The sequence below is a fragment of the Mauremys reevesii genome, linkage group 5 (assembly GCF_016161935.1).
Source record: "Mauremys reevesii isolate NIE-2019 linkage group 5, ASM1616193v1, whole genome shotgun sequence".
Lineage (NCBI taxonomy): Eukaryota > Metazoa > Chordata > Testudines > Geoemydidae > Mauremys > Mauremys reevesii.
The window spans coordinates 92,560,369-92,575,854 of record NC_052627.1 but is presented as its reverse complement, the minus strand read 5'-3'; positions in this window follow the sequence as shown (position 1 = coordinate 92,575,854).

The following is a 15,486-nucleotide window of genomic DNA, read 5'->3' as shown; positions in this document are numbered from 1 at the left end:
CCAATCTAATATCAAAACAGCAAAGAGATTAAAAATCTTCATGTCAACTATCTTTAAGTCCCTCTTCCAGCACGTACTTTTCCATGTGTGGATGGGGCAATAGACAAAGCTTTTGTGCTATAACAGCCTACTTACTTTTGACAGTCCTCCTCTGAGTTCACAAGTTCTGAGCAAGCATTTTTACAATTATGAAACAAACTTATATTTTACCTTTTAGCGTAGAATCCAGATTAATGCACGCAGCAATTTACAAGCATTTTGTAGAGTCTAAACACCAAACACATCCTTACAAGTTAACACCTATCTTGAACAATATTAACATATAGGTGAGCTGATCTGGTTTCCAGCAATGAATTTGTCAGTGTTCAGTTGATGCCAACAAACGTGCTAAGAGTGAGTGCCTGGTTTACCAGCATCACAACAGTATTTTTTATTCAAAAATAAGTGATGGAACTGTTTGCGTATTGACATACCACACAGCATCCACTTAGATTACCTAAATAAATGCTTTTATTATAAAGCAAGAGAAGATTCAAAGAAACCATGAATACGCCAACTAAATGACAGTATGCAAAGCACACATCCAGAGATAATTAACCATTGTACCTTATAGTTATTGGCAAACCTTACTGGGGATATAAACAGCTTTTATAGTAATTTTGCATGTTTCCAGGTTCAATGATTGCCAGTAAAACCCATCATTTAGCCATAATTGCCACACAACAAGGTACTTTTCAGTATCTCTCCAGATTTAGCATAAGAAATAATTCTATTATAGCACAGATCCATGGCGAATAGTAGCATAATAATGGTAGTCACTGTAATTCTTCTGTAGATATGTTTTGGAGGATACAATTTTAGTATTCAAAACAGCAGAAAAGCACAACAGTCCTCACTTTCATTTCTCTCACTCCCTGCCCTTTCAAAATCCAACTCTACTGCAATACAGAATATTAAATTACTCAAGCCTTATATTCTTGTAAATATAAATCTCTTTACTGTTTCCCTGAAAAGCATAAATCGTGACATTAGCAATCTCCTGGAGTACAGCAGTATTTCTTGGTTTAAATTAAAGTGATGAAATGGCAGAAGATTAGACTTGGCTGTATGTCTGGCTATTGCTGTCCCTATCTACTATTCTCGCTTTGAATGTTGTTCATAGGGAATAACAAAAATGTTGCCTCACACACACTCAAAGAGAGATTTAGCACATAAATTGCAGCCCCTTGGCACAGGGGCTAAAGTGACTTTAATTCACCTTTTGTGCACATTAGATCAGGGGCTGCTCTCTGAGTTGCAGGGGCTCCTAGCATAATTTAGACAGCCTGTGTGTGTGTGTGTGTGTTTAAATTATGGCACCCTCCCTGACCTGTCCTACATCACTGGGTTTTGCATCCCTGCCTATGCCACGCCCCCTCGAATTCTCAGCCCTGCACACATCCTAGGCCAGGGCTTGCAAGTGCTGTGCCTATGCTGGTGGAATTCTCCCAGGACCAAATACAGGGCTTTTACGGCCCCTCACGCTGTCCTGGGCCTTTTATCTAGTGTGAAGAAGCCAGAGCAGTGATGAAGATCACAGGCCAAATACTTTATCTACCTGACTCTGTAGATCTCATTTGCAAATGAGTCTCAACCCACCCAATGAAATCTATCCTGTTTGTATGAGTACTCAAAACTCACTTTTGCACTTGCACTTTGGGTGAATAGATGTCTAACTTCCTAATTTCTGCAAACAAACACACAGTTGCAGATGATGTTTTAGAAACCACTTTTGAAAATGTGGCTCCTAATCATTTAATTTGGTAATTTGGTCCTCCTTCTCTGTCCTTTGTTTGCCTTCTCCACTTTTAAAGCAGATCTTGATGGTTTGTGTCAAGCAATCTGATTCTAGGAATAGTTTGACTTGTGTGTTGCATAGTGAGGATATATGTGACTGTAACAGTTGGAGATTACAGGGATCAATAAATTTCTCTTAGTCACTTCTAGAGACAGAGAAAAAGAGAGATAGTGTTCTCATTTTTTTAATCTGCACACCTTTTCACCTCATCGACAAGTTACTCTTCATCTTGCCTTATTCTCATCTTTAGCCTGATCCTCTTTCTCTCACTCCATGAGCAACAACTACTGAAAACACTTGCTCTGTAGCAGAGTGCCCATTTCCTTCCATTTTAAAATGGCTCTACCTATGCAGCAAAAAAACTTCAGGACCAGACTTCAAAGAGAAACTGCTGAGCTTCAGTTCATTTACAAATTTGACACCATCAGCTCAGGATTAAACAAAGACTGTGAATGGCTTGCCAACTACAGAACCAGTTTCTCCTCCCTTGGTATTCACACCTCAACTGCTAGAAGAGGGCTTCACTCTCGCTGATTAAACTAACCTCTTTATCTCCAGACTGATTCTTGCCTGCATATTTATACCTGCCTCTGGAAATTTCCATTACATGTGTCTGACGAAGTGGGTATTCACCCACGAAAGCTTATGCTCCAATACATCTGTTAGTCTTTAAGGTGCCACAGGACTCTTTGTTGTCTTTGACATGTTAGTTCATGTACAAGTATTTGTTATGAAAATTCCCTGCTTATTTATGCCAGGTTAAAATTCTAGATATCTGAGGTTCACTTATCAATAGCACTTGAATAATCTGAAATCTCTTGCTCTTAATCCATAATTGTTTTTATTTTATTTTAAAGTTTCAGTGAGAGTAAAGGCATTTATTTATATAAACACAACCCATAAAATAGCAAATGTTTGAATGTCAGTCATCTTGGGTAATATTGTGAGGCAGTTCTACAACCTTGTAAACTCTTACTTGGATAGAAAATGTTGATTTAAAAGCTAAAGGAAAATCTAACAAACAAAATAACCTGAAAAGAGTTTTTTTGTTTTGTTTTGTTTTGTTTTGTTTTGTTGTTTAAATTCAGCTTCAGTGTCATCCCATGTCCTCATAATGGTTTTGGGTACATTTTCCTGGTAAGCTAAATTCTGCAGGCTTTTACTAGTTGAGCAGTACCATGTACTATAATATGCATTCCAAACTGTTTATGTTTGTGCTAAAATTTTAAAATAGGTCATAAATGAGTGGCACCATTACCTTCAGCCGGGGAAATATAGGGTTTTATAAGGACTTTGACAATGAAAAACAAAAATCTACCAAACAATTTGGACTAAGTCCAGAGTCAACAGAAGATTGTCAGTGGAAAAATAAGTTTATTTTCTGTCATTTAGGGTTTTTTTTAAATTAATTTCTACTAACAATTCCAGTCATGTCTCATTCTTCATAACAGCACTCAGGCAGGCGGTAACTGTTGAGCCAAACCTCTGTCAGTCACTTACCCACAGGAACAAAAGCTGCAGAAAACTAAGCTGCAGAACAAATACAATCATCAAAAATGAAACACATGAGCACTACCGATACACCTCTTCAATACAAATGTTAAAGCAACAAATTGTCAAACAAGTCTTAGATAAAATATAAACCGTCTGAAGGGTTGGGACAAAGGAGGCAAAGGTTGACTCAGGAGACTAGTAATAGAATAAGGAGCTTTTCACCCCAGATCAGCTGCTTACATTAATCTCAGGTCAGTAGCAATTGAAAGCTTTTGGTTGCCCATGTGAAATGTGTTGGTGATTTCCCTGCCCCCACCCCCAGTTCTTAGTGGTCAGACGGCCACATCACAAAAACCATTAATGCACTTGGCACCCATGTTTACGTTCTCAACTGAGAAAGAAAAGACTTGAATAGCTTAGAAACTAGATCACATTTTCAATAATGTAGATAGGCACAAAACTAAATGTATGTACATATCCTGGGGCACAACTGGGGAATGAATAGACACAGACTTTTCCAAATGAATGGCTGGATGTGTGCAGAGTATATTCACACTGGACGATAGGCACATATTGGGAAAAGCTTAAGAGAAAGGTGTGAACAAGCTCTTTTCTGAATTCCACTGGACCTATTTAAGCACACGCAAGTAAAACATGGTTTTTGTATGCACAAACCAGGTGTGACACATTGAGATGATCTCCAATAAATTCTTCACTGACTGCTGAGCCACTCATTCTGGTTCAAAAGAGAGAGTACCTGAAGCAGCAAGCACACACACAGTCCCCTTTACTTGAGCATGAGATAGAGAGGAGGAGAGGACTGGGGTAGAAGTAGACTCCTACAGTGTTTTGTTGGGTGAGTGGTAGGGCAAGGATTAAGAAGCTGTGCTGAACCTATTTGCTGTGAGACAAATAAGGGAGAGGTAATAGTAAGGACCATAGGGCACACCACTGGAATCAACTCGTCATCTGTAGCTGGACTGTTATTCTGGATTCATAAAACAACTATTGGGGGAGAGGATATATGGGGGGGGGGAGAGAGGAGGGAATAAACTCAACAATGATGGCAACAGATCTGCCCAACCCTCTTCCACGTGGGCCACTCCTTCCAGACCCATGGATCCTGGACTACTCATCTCTGTAAAGCCTTGAATATTTGTAGGCATCACTTTAATTTCTTTATCTATTTTCAAACATACTGCAGTGCTGGAACTTCTTCCCCAAACACAATCTCTCCTAAATTGGTCTCCATGGCAACCATCACAGAGGTGCCCATTTAAATCAATTGTGGGGAACAGAAATCAATGTAATACAGAAGGGAAAAAGTATCCAGGGGTAGCATGTTAGTCTGTATCCACAAAAACAACAAGGAGTCTGGTGGCACCTTAAAGACTAACAGATTTATTTAGGGATAAGCTTTAAGGTGCCACCAGACTATATTTATCCTCATTAGTACAAGTCAGAGGGAAGGGATTATATAATTCATTTCCATCCTTCATCTCCATCATTTTTATTATTAAATGTAAACAATTTACACTAATGAAACACAAGGACAGGAATTAAAAGAAACAAAGAAACAGAACATAGGATTCTGGCTACATAAGCTCACTGAAATTGCACTAACAGACTAAATTAATGTAACCCCACTGCTGTCAGTCAAGTTACCCCTTATGTAATCCCACTGGTGTCAGTCAAGTTATGCCAAGACAGATTTGGACCTTCAAGTATTTCACTGTGTTGGAAATGAAATCTACAGAGCAGAGGCATTTTAAAGGATGATATGGTGGTGTCATCAAAGTAAACTACCAGGCTGTAGGTCTGTGATTCAGTGTGAATGGCTGAGGCATGGTGAGCTGGAGACAAGACATGAGAGAAGTGATTGTTGTCCTTGATGGGGTGATGGTGAGGCTGTGCTGACATGACACCCTTTTTTGGAAGGATGAAACTAAATATACCATTAGCTGCTGTAAGAAAATTCCAAGTCAATTCCAACTTTGGCCAATGGAGTTGTGAGTTGTTTGTTTGATATCATCAGGAATCTCTGGGCTTCTGACATGTTACACCCCAGCTTACTTTTTCTTTGATGTCATGTCATTGTTTATCTGTGGCCTGAATACAGTTTCTTTAGCTCTCCTTTTTGATATGGTCATTCCCAGAGAACTTCATATATTTGTTCTAATATTTTCCTTTTCATCACTGTGGGAACCAGAACTGTGTCCCCTTCAAGAGCACTCCTGAAATCACTGACAGCTCATTTTTATGGAGGGAATAGGCACATTTGAAGTGTTGATTTCTTTTCTCTGCCTTAATTCTCGCTTATATCACTGCTTGCAGAATTTCATCTTTAGTTGTTTCTGCCCATACGGCTGGAGACACAGCATCTGACACTTTATCATGTTTTCATGTAGGTTTACTGCTTCTTCCAAATTATTGGACTGTGTATTGTCAGATGGAGTATATATTCTTGAGAGTGTGTCTGCCATTACTAAGTGGCATCCAGGTTGGAACTGCAGGGTCACACCATACTTCTGTATTTTCAAAAGCAGTCATTATATCCTCCAAGTCCCTTTTTGTACATTGGAATCAGTGGTTTGTGGTCAGTTTCTGTTTTGAAGCTATGCCAATGGAGAAAGTCATTAAATCTTGTACAACAATACATCAGACTCAGTGTCTCTTTTTCAATTTCTGTATTCATCTTCTCTGTGACTGTTATAAGCCTAGATGCATATGAGACTGGCAACCAATCAATTAATGGCACTGTCATAGTCCTCGTTTTGAGCAGCTGTGGAGAGTTTGTCTTTCAATGGGTCAGAAACTTGCAGCACTGGATCCGATGTCAGAATGTGCTTTAAAACATTGAACACCCTTTCGTGCTCTAGCATATGTGTCATTTGGTGGTCTTGTGAAGGGGCTGTTATAGGTGAGTTGCGCAATATGTGTACATAAGTATGAATTTACTTACATAATTCACCATGCCTATCAGCCTTTGAGGACCGTTTTTATCTTCAGGTCTTAGCGTGTTCAGCGTTGCTTGAATATTATTCATTGGTCAAGATTTTCTTAGAGGTTAGTCTCTCTCTCCCAAGTATTTTATTTCCATATTTGAATCTGACAATTGACTTTGTTCAGTTTACAGTTATTAGCTCTCACAATTTCCAGTATTATCTTCAGTCATTCCTGATACTCAATCACAATGCTACCCATCATTATTATGTCATCAATGTACACTTTCACAACTGCTACATCCTCTAGCATTTGGCTCATTGTACGGTGAAATATGTCTGGAGCTATTCTGAAAGGCAATCTTAGGAGGCAGTAGTTGGCAAAGGTTGTGATGAAAGTGCAGATCTTAGAGTTCTGTTTCCAAGGGAATCTGCCAAAATCCAGCCGATACATCTAATTTGCTGAAGAATTTGGCTTCTGCCATCTCAGACAACAGTCCACTTCTTGTAGGCAAGTGGAAGTGGTTTCTTTTAATGTTTTTGTTAAGCCCTTGAGGGTTCATACACAGCTATGCCCCCCACCCCTTTTTGCTCTACAATTAATGAGTGAACCCAATCTGTTGGTGCTTCTAGTCTCTGATTATACTATTTGCTCTCATGCTTTGCAGCACTTTTTCTAGTGTCTGTTTTAAGGTTTATAGAACTTTTAATGTAGCCTATACCATGGGTTCTACACCTTCTCTTAACCATATTGCTTATGTTACTGGAGGCCTTTCCTGTGAATACATCTTCATACAATGCTAATAATACTTTCATATCTGGTTCTGTGTTGTCTTTCTTTATACAACCTCTTAGCGACAACAAGCACCTCACACACAAGTAGGTCCAAGATTGGTTGCTTGCCTCTATGTACCACCACAAACTCGCTTTTTATCATTTTCCCTTTTTATTGTTGTGTCAATGTGCCCTCTGCCAAAACAGGATTTTTTCCTCCATTATAGCCTTTCACAGAAACTTTTGACTCTTCTACTTTTATGTGCTCCTTACATCTCTCTAGTTCAGTTGCTAAAATTATATTTAGTTGTGCCCCAGTGTCTATCCTGTATGTCATATAAGTGCCATTTTTACACATTTTAATTAGCCAATCTTTTGAATTTACAGCATTCTCCATTATTGTGCTCATGAACAGCACTTCTTCCCTTGAAGAATTCATTACTGCACATCATGCATGTACTTTCCTGCTCTCTCTATATATTTTAGCATAATAGTTGGGCTTATTACAGATTTTATATTTTCCTGAGTTCTGGACATTTCCTAAACTCATGTGGGTTGCCAGATCACTAGCATTGTTTCCTGCTTGCCTTGTTTCTGTCCTTGGACAATTTAATTTCTGTGAACTTTTTCCTTACTGGTTTAGGTATGGTATTCACAGTTCTGTGTTCTCTGCCTTTCTAGATTTTTTATTTGTATTTCTGTTTGCTTGTTATCTAAATATTGCCCTTTCTAGTGTCATATCCATCTCCCTTAGTAACTGTTCAGAGACTTTTTTATGATTATGCACCAGGACAATCTGATCTTTAATAAAACAGTTTTTAAATATTCTATTTTCAAAGGACAGACTTTTTAATTTTAAGTCTGGAATAAACACCTTTATTGTGTTAGTAAATATTAACCTTTTATGATAAACTCTTACTTTGGGAGAATAGTTACTATGAAAAATCTTAGCAAAAAGTATGCTTGAATTCTAAGGCCTCAGATTGTTGGTTCTTAACCTGAACCTAGTGGGTGACCAGTGTTCAAGAATGTGTATAATTAAGTATTGGGCTGTACCTAATCATACTCAGTGCCTCTGAGTCTGTGAAAGTCTAGTGCTCTAGGGAAAAAGAACCCTCAAATGTAGTGAAAGGTGTCTACAATGTATGTTATAATAAACAAGACTGAGTAATTGGTAAGGGGTGCTTATGATCCAATTATGTTCTGTGATTGAGAAGAGGTACTTGTTATTGCAGAGGTTTTCTATAATGGATAAAATAATGACCCATTGAAACATGTTTTTCAACTCATTTAGAATGGCTGGTTGCCACAGCTTTCAGTAATAATGAGCAGTTTAGAAATCCCTTACGTTTATCAATCAGATAAACTGAGAACCTTAAAAGAAATGTCACTAGTAATTAGGTAAGATGGCATATCAACAACAGAATACATAGTGAAGTTAATTGTGGGAAAGTATTGTTTTGCCTGCAAAAAGGAATTTCTTTGTACCTTGTGCAATGCTGACCGTATTTGTTCCCAAGCTAACCGCCAAACACACTTTCCTTGTATAGGGTGTAAGACATATGAAAGGACCAAACTACCTTCTGTTCACCAGCTACCGGGGGTGGAATGGTATGTTTTCTTTCTATTCCTGTGTACTGCTGTATTAATCTTTCATTAAATAATTCCATTTGAGCCTTTTGACAATCTCAGATTGTTAATTAATTAATATTCTTATTAAAGTAAAACAGAACCTTTAGTCTGTGTTCTGATCCTGAATATAAGTAACATTTTTTTCATAGGGGCACAACAATCTTCAAACATCATCATTATTTCTGCAAAGCTTTCCTCTCTCTCCCCCTACCATCTGTATGGAATTCACTGTACACATCTTGGGCTTCTGTGTCTGTCACTGTCAGGAGCAGAACAACCTTTTGCTACTCCTCCAGTTTAGTTGCCCTGTGGCTTTCACATACCATTCAAATTGCTGTTAGAACCAGGCATGTTCAGCTTTTTCCCATTTCTCAGAGCAGGTGGGAGAGTTACTGGCAGTTGCACAGGCACTGTAGCAGCCATTTTAATGTTACCTCTCACTGGATCTTCCAGCACATTGTGCCTTCCACTCCTGGTGCCATATAGTATCTTGGAATATTTTCAAGCTATTGTGTGATTCCAAGCTAGAGAAGACATGCTTGTGCTAACTTTTATCACACTAGCACACTAAAAATAGAGTGTCACTGTGGTGGTGTAAGCAATACTAGTTGCCCTGAGTATGTGCCCGTCAGAAATGGTAGGTATGTACTAAGGGCTTCTGGCCCCTCCCACCGTTCATGCCACTACAGCTACACTCCTCAAGGTGGGATTCACACCCCCAGCTCAAGGTGTAGACACACCCTTCCTGACAAGCAGACCAGTTTAAGATAAATCCTTTGTTATTAACGGAAACTATGTACAGAAATGTGGTAACAACTTTCTATTGTTAGAAAGTTTCAATTGTCCACTGCTTGCATCCGAAGAAGTGGGTGTTCACCCACGAAAGCTCATGCTACAAAAAAAATCTCAACTTTCTATTGCTCTGTGTAGATGCAGCCTGCAACAGCCCTGCCCTGGGCTTCTTTGTTCCTCCCTCAATAGGAAGCGTGCCACAGGAAACCAAAGAAAACATCTAGAGTGTACAGGAAGTGTACATTCTTGCATCTAAAGAAGTGGGGTTTTACCCACGAAAGCTTATGCCCAAATAAATCTGTTAGTCTTTAAGGTGCTACCCGACTCCTTGTTGTTTTCAGGAAGTGTGGCATCACCACACCTCCTGAAGGTTTAACTCTGTAGTACCCTTGGTCTGCAGAAATTCACAACTGTACTAAGGAACTATACAGACTACAGAATGATCTTTTCAAATTTGTCAGTGTGGAGGGGTGAGCATTTGTGTAAAGTTATTGTTTTTATATTTATATGGCTACTGTGATATCAGATTGGAAAATTGTTCATTTACTTTTGCAGACATTGGGCAAAGTGCCCATTTACTTTTGCGTAAATTTTCTGATAATGAGTCTACGTATTTGTCATGACGTAAATAGAATTCATTTTGACTCCACTGAGCTTATACAGGAGCCGGTGCCAGTGCTCGGTTTTATAAAGTTACAAAACAATCTTTTCAGACAAGAATGACGGGCAAAGAATAGGCAGATAATCTTGTTGCAACTTTAAGGATTATTATGTATTCTCCTGAAAATGATTGATTGAACCAAGCAGGATCGACTTACATATGCAGTGTTTCATTTTTAAACCTTAGTAAGTTACCTGGATATTTTTTGCTTTAAAGTATATAGTCCTAAGTGGTCATTTGTTAGGCAATAATGAGTGTGCAAAGAGCTATGCTGGTGTTCTATAGTTCAAAAGACTCAGATTGCTATATTTAACAGGGAGGTCAGTGTTGAACCATGAACCAGTGTATTACTAATACTTATCCATGTCAAGGATGGCGAAGAAATGAAAATGGCTATCAAGAAGCATACATTCCAAGCAAGTACGCTTTCTTGCTGTGACTCCTCCTGTTCCTTCTATTAATTCCTCAGGAGCAATTTCCACATCTCAGTATGTATTCATGTCACACAACAGGTGAAAGCTTAATTTCCTCTGCACATTTTTCCAGAAGACTGGCAATGACTACATATGTGCAACTAAGCTGGAACATGGTGTTTGGGTGATATCAGCTCTGGCACAGCAGAGCTAGTTTAGAGCTTAGCAGATTGATTAAAGCTTATCAAAAGAAAGCTTTAGTGAATTTACTCCTGAAAAAAAAAAATCTGTCTTCTGAGTTTCTTTTGACACGTTGCTTTTGAGTTTGCTATCATAATTTCTGCCTCTGTTCAAATGAAACCTAAATGTGAGTGATGGAATATATATTATAGAACTGCTGTCTACTGTATCACAGAATTTAGCTCAGTTCCCTATTTAATTTTCTTCAAGTGCAGTTAATTCCAACCGCTGGCACTAGGCCTCTTATTCTTGTTAACAAACTGTATAAATGTGTGTATGAAAATTAGGGGTTATGAAATAACTAGACCAAGTGTTTGCCCAAAATTCATACCAAACTGAATCCCAGAATTATGCCTTACCACCCCACATTCAAAAATGTGTGCTGCCTTTTTTTGGAGGGGGAACAACAGACAAATATAGGTAGGCAGAAGAGATGATTAAAAATGGAAATTTCATCTCACAGGAAAGTCTGATATCAACTTTTGCTTTTGTTACGAATAAGCTGAAATATCAACATATTTTATGGAATTAAAAGTTCAAAAATAGTTTTGGAAATGTTCTGGTTATATTCGTATCAATCTGTGTCCACGTGAGCTGCTGCAGTGCCTCATGGGAGCTGTAGTTTGTGTGTCTCATGACCCCATATTCCTTTCTGAGCTGGACTCCCTAGCCAGACTTCACCTTCTGTGATGCACTAGGGTCATGGGAATCCCCTAATTTACTGTGGCAGTTCTGTCTCACTAGTGCCATGCCTGAACTATGTGGTCATCTTCCTTTCTTGTGGCAGGTTGGTTGCAAGCGTGGAGGGATTGGCAGGCTACTTTGCCCTATATTGTCATAATTTTCTTCACAACATGGTCTGCTTGCTTTCTCCCTCTGACCACTTATTCTGCTGGCCCCAGATGCTGTTAATCTTCACATTTAGCGACATATTCTGAGTGTTTCCCACAGGGAGCATAAGGGGTTTTAAAATTCCCAGTATAAGGGGAATCAAAGGAGAGAGGAGGCTTGAGGTATGTCTGTGCTACAGGGCCTAGAACAACATAGGTATGGTGCTGTAGCTATGCTGGCATAACCCCATAGTGTAGTTGAAATCTACACTGACGGAAGCTTTTTTCCCCATTGCTGCAGGAACACCACCTTCCTGAACAATGAGAACTAGATCAATGAAACATTTTTCTGTTGTTCTAGCTGCATGTATACTGGAGGTTAGGTTGGCATAGCTACATTGGCCAGGGGTGTGAACTTTTCACATCCTTGAGCAACATGACTATGTTGCCCAGAATTTTAAGTGTGGACCAGGTTGTATGATCTAGTACAGTGGTTCTCAAACTTTTTTTTTTTTTCACGGACCACTTGAAAATTGCTGAGGGTCTCGGCAGACCACTTAATGAACTTTCCAAATGTTATTTGTACCATTAGCTAACTATTGCAAAGAGCTTTGGATACAAGTGCTATATAAAAAAAAACAAATAATAATTAAAAAATTTGTTCTACAAATAAAAGCACACAACTCATATTTTAATATCAGTAGTCTTGCCTTTCTAATGTGAAGGATGGGCTCCCTTTTCCCCGCTACGGCAGCCCCCAAGCTGAGGCTGGGAAGGAGGGGGGGTCTCTCCCTCTCTCCCCCACTGCAGCAGCACCCTTGCTGGGGCTGGGAAGGAGGGTGGTATCTCCCCCACCACAGCAGCCACAGAGCTGAGGCTGGGCAGGAGGGCCATCTCTCCTCGGCAGCCACAGCCCTGGAGCTGGGGAAAGTCACCTCTTTCTCTGGCCGCCACAGCACTGCAAGTCCCAAATTCCCCCCAACCCCTCCTCTCACCCCGCTGCCCTCTCCCACCTATCTCCTATTCCCCCCAAGGCCACCACCTCACCTTACATGTGCATCTTCTCCAGAGTCCAGGCACCTGATTAGTGGAGCCACGGCTGCACAGCTTCACTAATTAGGTGGGTGGCCCTTCCTTCTCTTGTGTGCGGCCGTCCAGGCACACACCTTAGAGGGAACTGTCCGCGATGCAAGGACCACAGTTTGAGAACCTCTGATCTAGTAGTTTATAATTCCTCACTGTGGCCCAGAGCACATACTCTGGTGACTCTTCCGCATGACATTACTATGAATGGGAAAAGATCATGAAAAAATGTCAAAGGTACTTCTGTCAAAGGAGTTCAAAACAGGCCAATGGTATGTTAAATAAAAAGGGAAATAAGGACAACCTGGGGAATTACAGACCAGTCAGCGTAACTTCTGTACCCGGAAAGATAATGGAGCAAATAATTAAGCAATCAATTTGCAAACACCTAGAAGATAAGGTGATAAATAACAGTCAGCATGAATTTGTCAAGAACAAATCATGTCAAACCAACCTGATAGCTTTCTTTGACAGAGTAACAAGCCTTGTGGATAGAGGAGAAGCGGTAGATGTGATATATCTTGACTTTAGTAAGCCTTTTGATACTGGCTCATATGACCTTCTCAGAAACAAATTAGGGAAATACGACATAGATGGAGCTACTATAAGGTGGGTGCATAACTGGTTGGAAAATCATTCCCAGAGAGCAGTTATCAGTGGTTCGCAGTTATGCTGGAAGGGCATAACAACTGAGGTCCCACAGGGATCAGTTCTGAATCTGGTTCTGTTCAATATCTTCTTCAATGATTTAGATAATGTCATATATTGTACAATTATTAAGTTTGCGGACCAAACCAAGCTTGGAGGGGTTGCAAGTTCTTTGGAATATTGGATTAAAATTCAAAATGATCTGGACAAATTGGAGAAATGGTCTGAAGTAAATAGGATGAAATTCAATAAGGACAAATGCAAAGTACTCCACTTAGGAAGGAACAATGAGTTGCACACATACAAAATGGGAAATGACTGCCTAGGAAGGAGTACTGCAGAATGGGATCTGGGGGTCATATTGGATCACAAGCTAAATATGAGTTAATAGTGTAACACTGTTGCAAAAAAAACAAACATCATTCTGGGATGTATTAGCATGAGTATTGTAAGCAAGACACAAAGTAATTCTTCCTCTCTACTCCGTGCTGATTAGGCCTCAGCTGGACTATTGTGTCCAGTTCTGGGCGCCACATTTCAGGAAAGATGTGAACAAAGATGTGGAGAAAGTCTAGAGAAGAGCAACAGAAATGATTAAAGATCTAGAAAACATGACCTATGAGGGAAGATTGAAAAAATTGGGTTTGCTTAGTCTGGAGAAGAGAAGACTGAGAGGGGACATGATAACAGTTTTCCAGTACATAAAAGGTTGTTACAAGGACGAGGGAGAAAAATTGGTCGTCTTAACCTCTGAGGATAGGACAAGAAGCAGTGGGCTTAAATTGCAGCAAGGGCAATTTAGGTTGAACATTAGGAAAAAACTTCCTAACTGTCACAGTGGTTAAGCACTGGAATAAATTGCGTAGAGAGGTAGTGGAATCTCCATCACTGGGGATTTTTAAAAGCAGGTTGGACAAACACCTGTCAGGGATGGTCTAAATAATACTTAGTCCTGCCTTTAGTGCAGGGTACTGGACTAGATGACCTCTCGAGGTCCCTTACAGTTCTGTGATTCTATCTGATTCTATATAATATGTTTTCTTGAAGCTATGTGTGAAATATTTTTCAAAAAAAGCTGATGTTTCAAAAGTTAAGCTTTCAAAATTTAGGTTTTTCCTACTTTCTCCCACCTTTATTTATGTATTACTTATTGTAATAAAATGAATGAAGTCCAGGTCTGAGATTTTTCTTTTCATTTTATCTTGGGTACACCAACTTTTGAAAACACTCCAACTTTTGAAGTTATATGGGGCAAAAGGAGAAATGAAAAGGTAGGGGGGGAAACAGATATCATTCCTTTAGATCACCACAAGATACCACATTGTAAAGCAGTGAGAGAAGCAAGAGTAGTTGAAGATTACCAGAACTGTTAAAGACGAGGCTAGAAATAGGAAAAGTTGGAGATAAGTAGCGGACTGCCTAGCCACACCAATAAGTAATCTAACATTGAAGAAGGCCAGAGTCCAATACAGTAAAACTTAAACTACAGTGAATTGTATCATTACTATAGAATAATAGAGGGGTGGACTGGGAATCTGTTGGGAAAGGGAGATTGCATAGGAAGGAGGGATTTGGGCATGATTACGGGAACCCCAAAAGATTGGATAATTTGGATAAGCATGATAGCATTTGGATGTTTCTCCTAAAAAACTGTACCTCCAAGCCTAACACAAACTCTTCATCTCCCTGAACCCTCACTTTCCCCACTCCACCAGAAGAATAAGGTGCAGGGAATTCAGCATTGTGAACTGAGCACATGCTAATTTTGGATTCGAACCTCTGTTTACACAGTATAGAAGTAACTTGTAGAACAGACATGGACTTGGGCAAATAAGGTTTTTTTTCCACTTTGTAGGCTAGTTGGGAGTGCTGTATAAAGGGTTAGATTGTGGCCTGAGGCATAGCTCCGAGCAAGGGGTTTACCATAAGATTCTGTACTCCATGACCAACTCTGGACGTCATTTTGCCTCAGAGTCAACTCTGAATGCTTCCCACTGCTCCATGCTTTCTCCCCAGTGGTAACAATTTGCTGCTGACCTATACCAGCAACAGATTACAACGTTACCTGCACTGGCTCAGCTGTACTAGCCATTGAGTTGTGGGGGTGGAGCCAAGGTTTGATGCACTCACCACTTGTCAG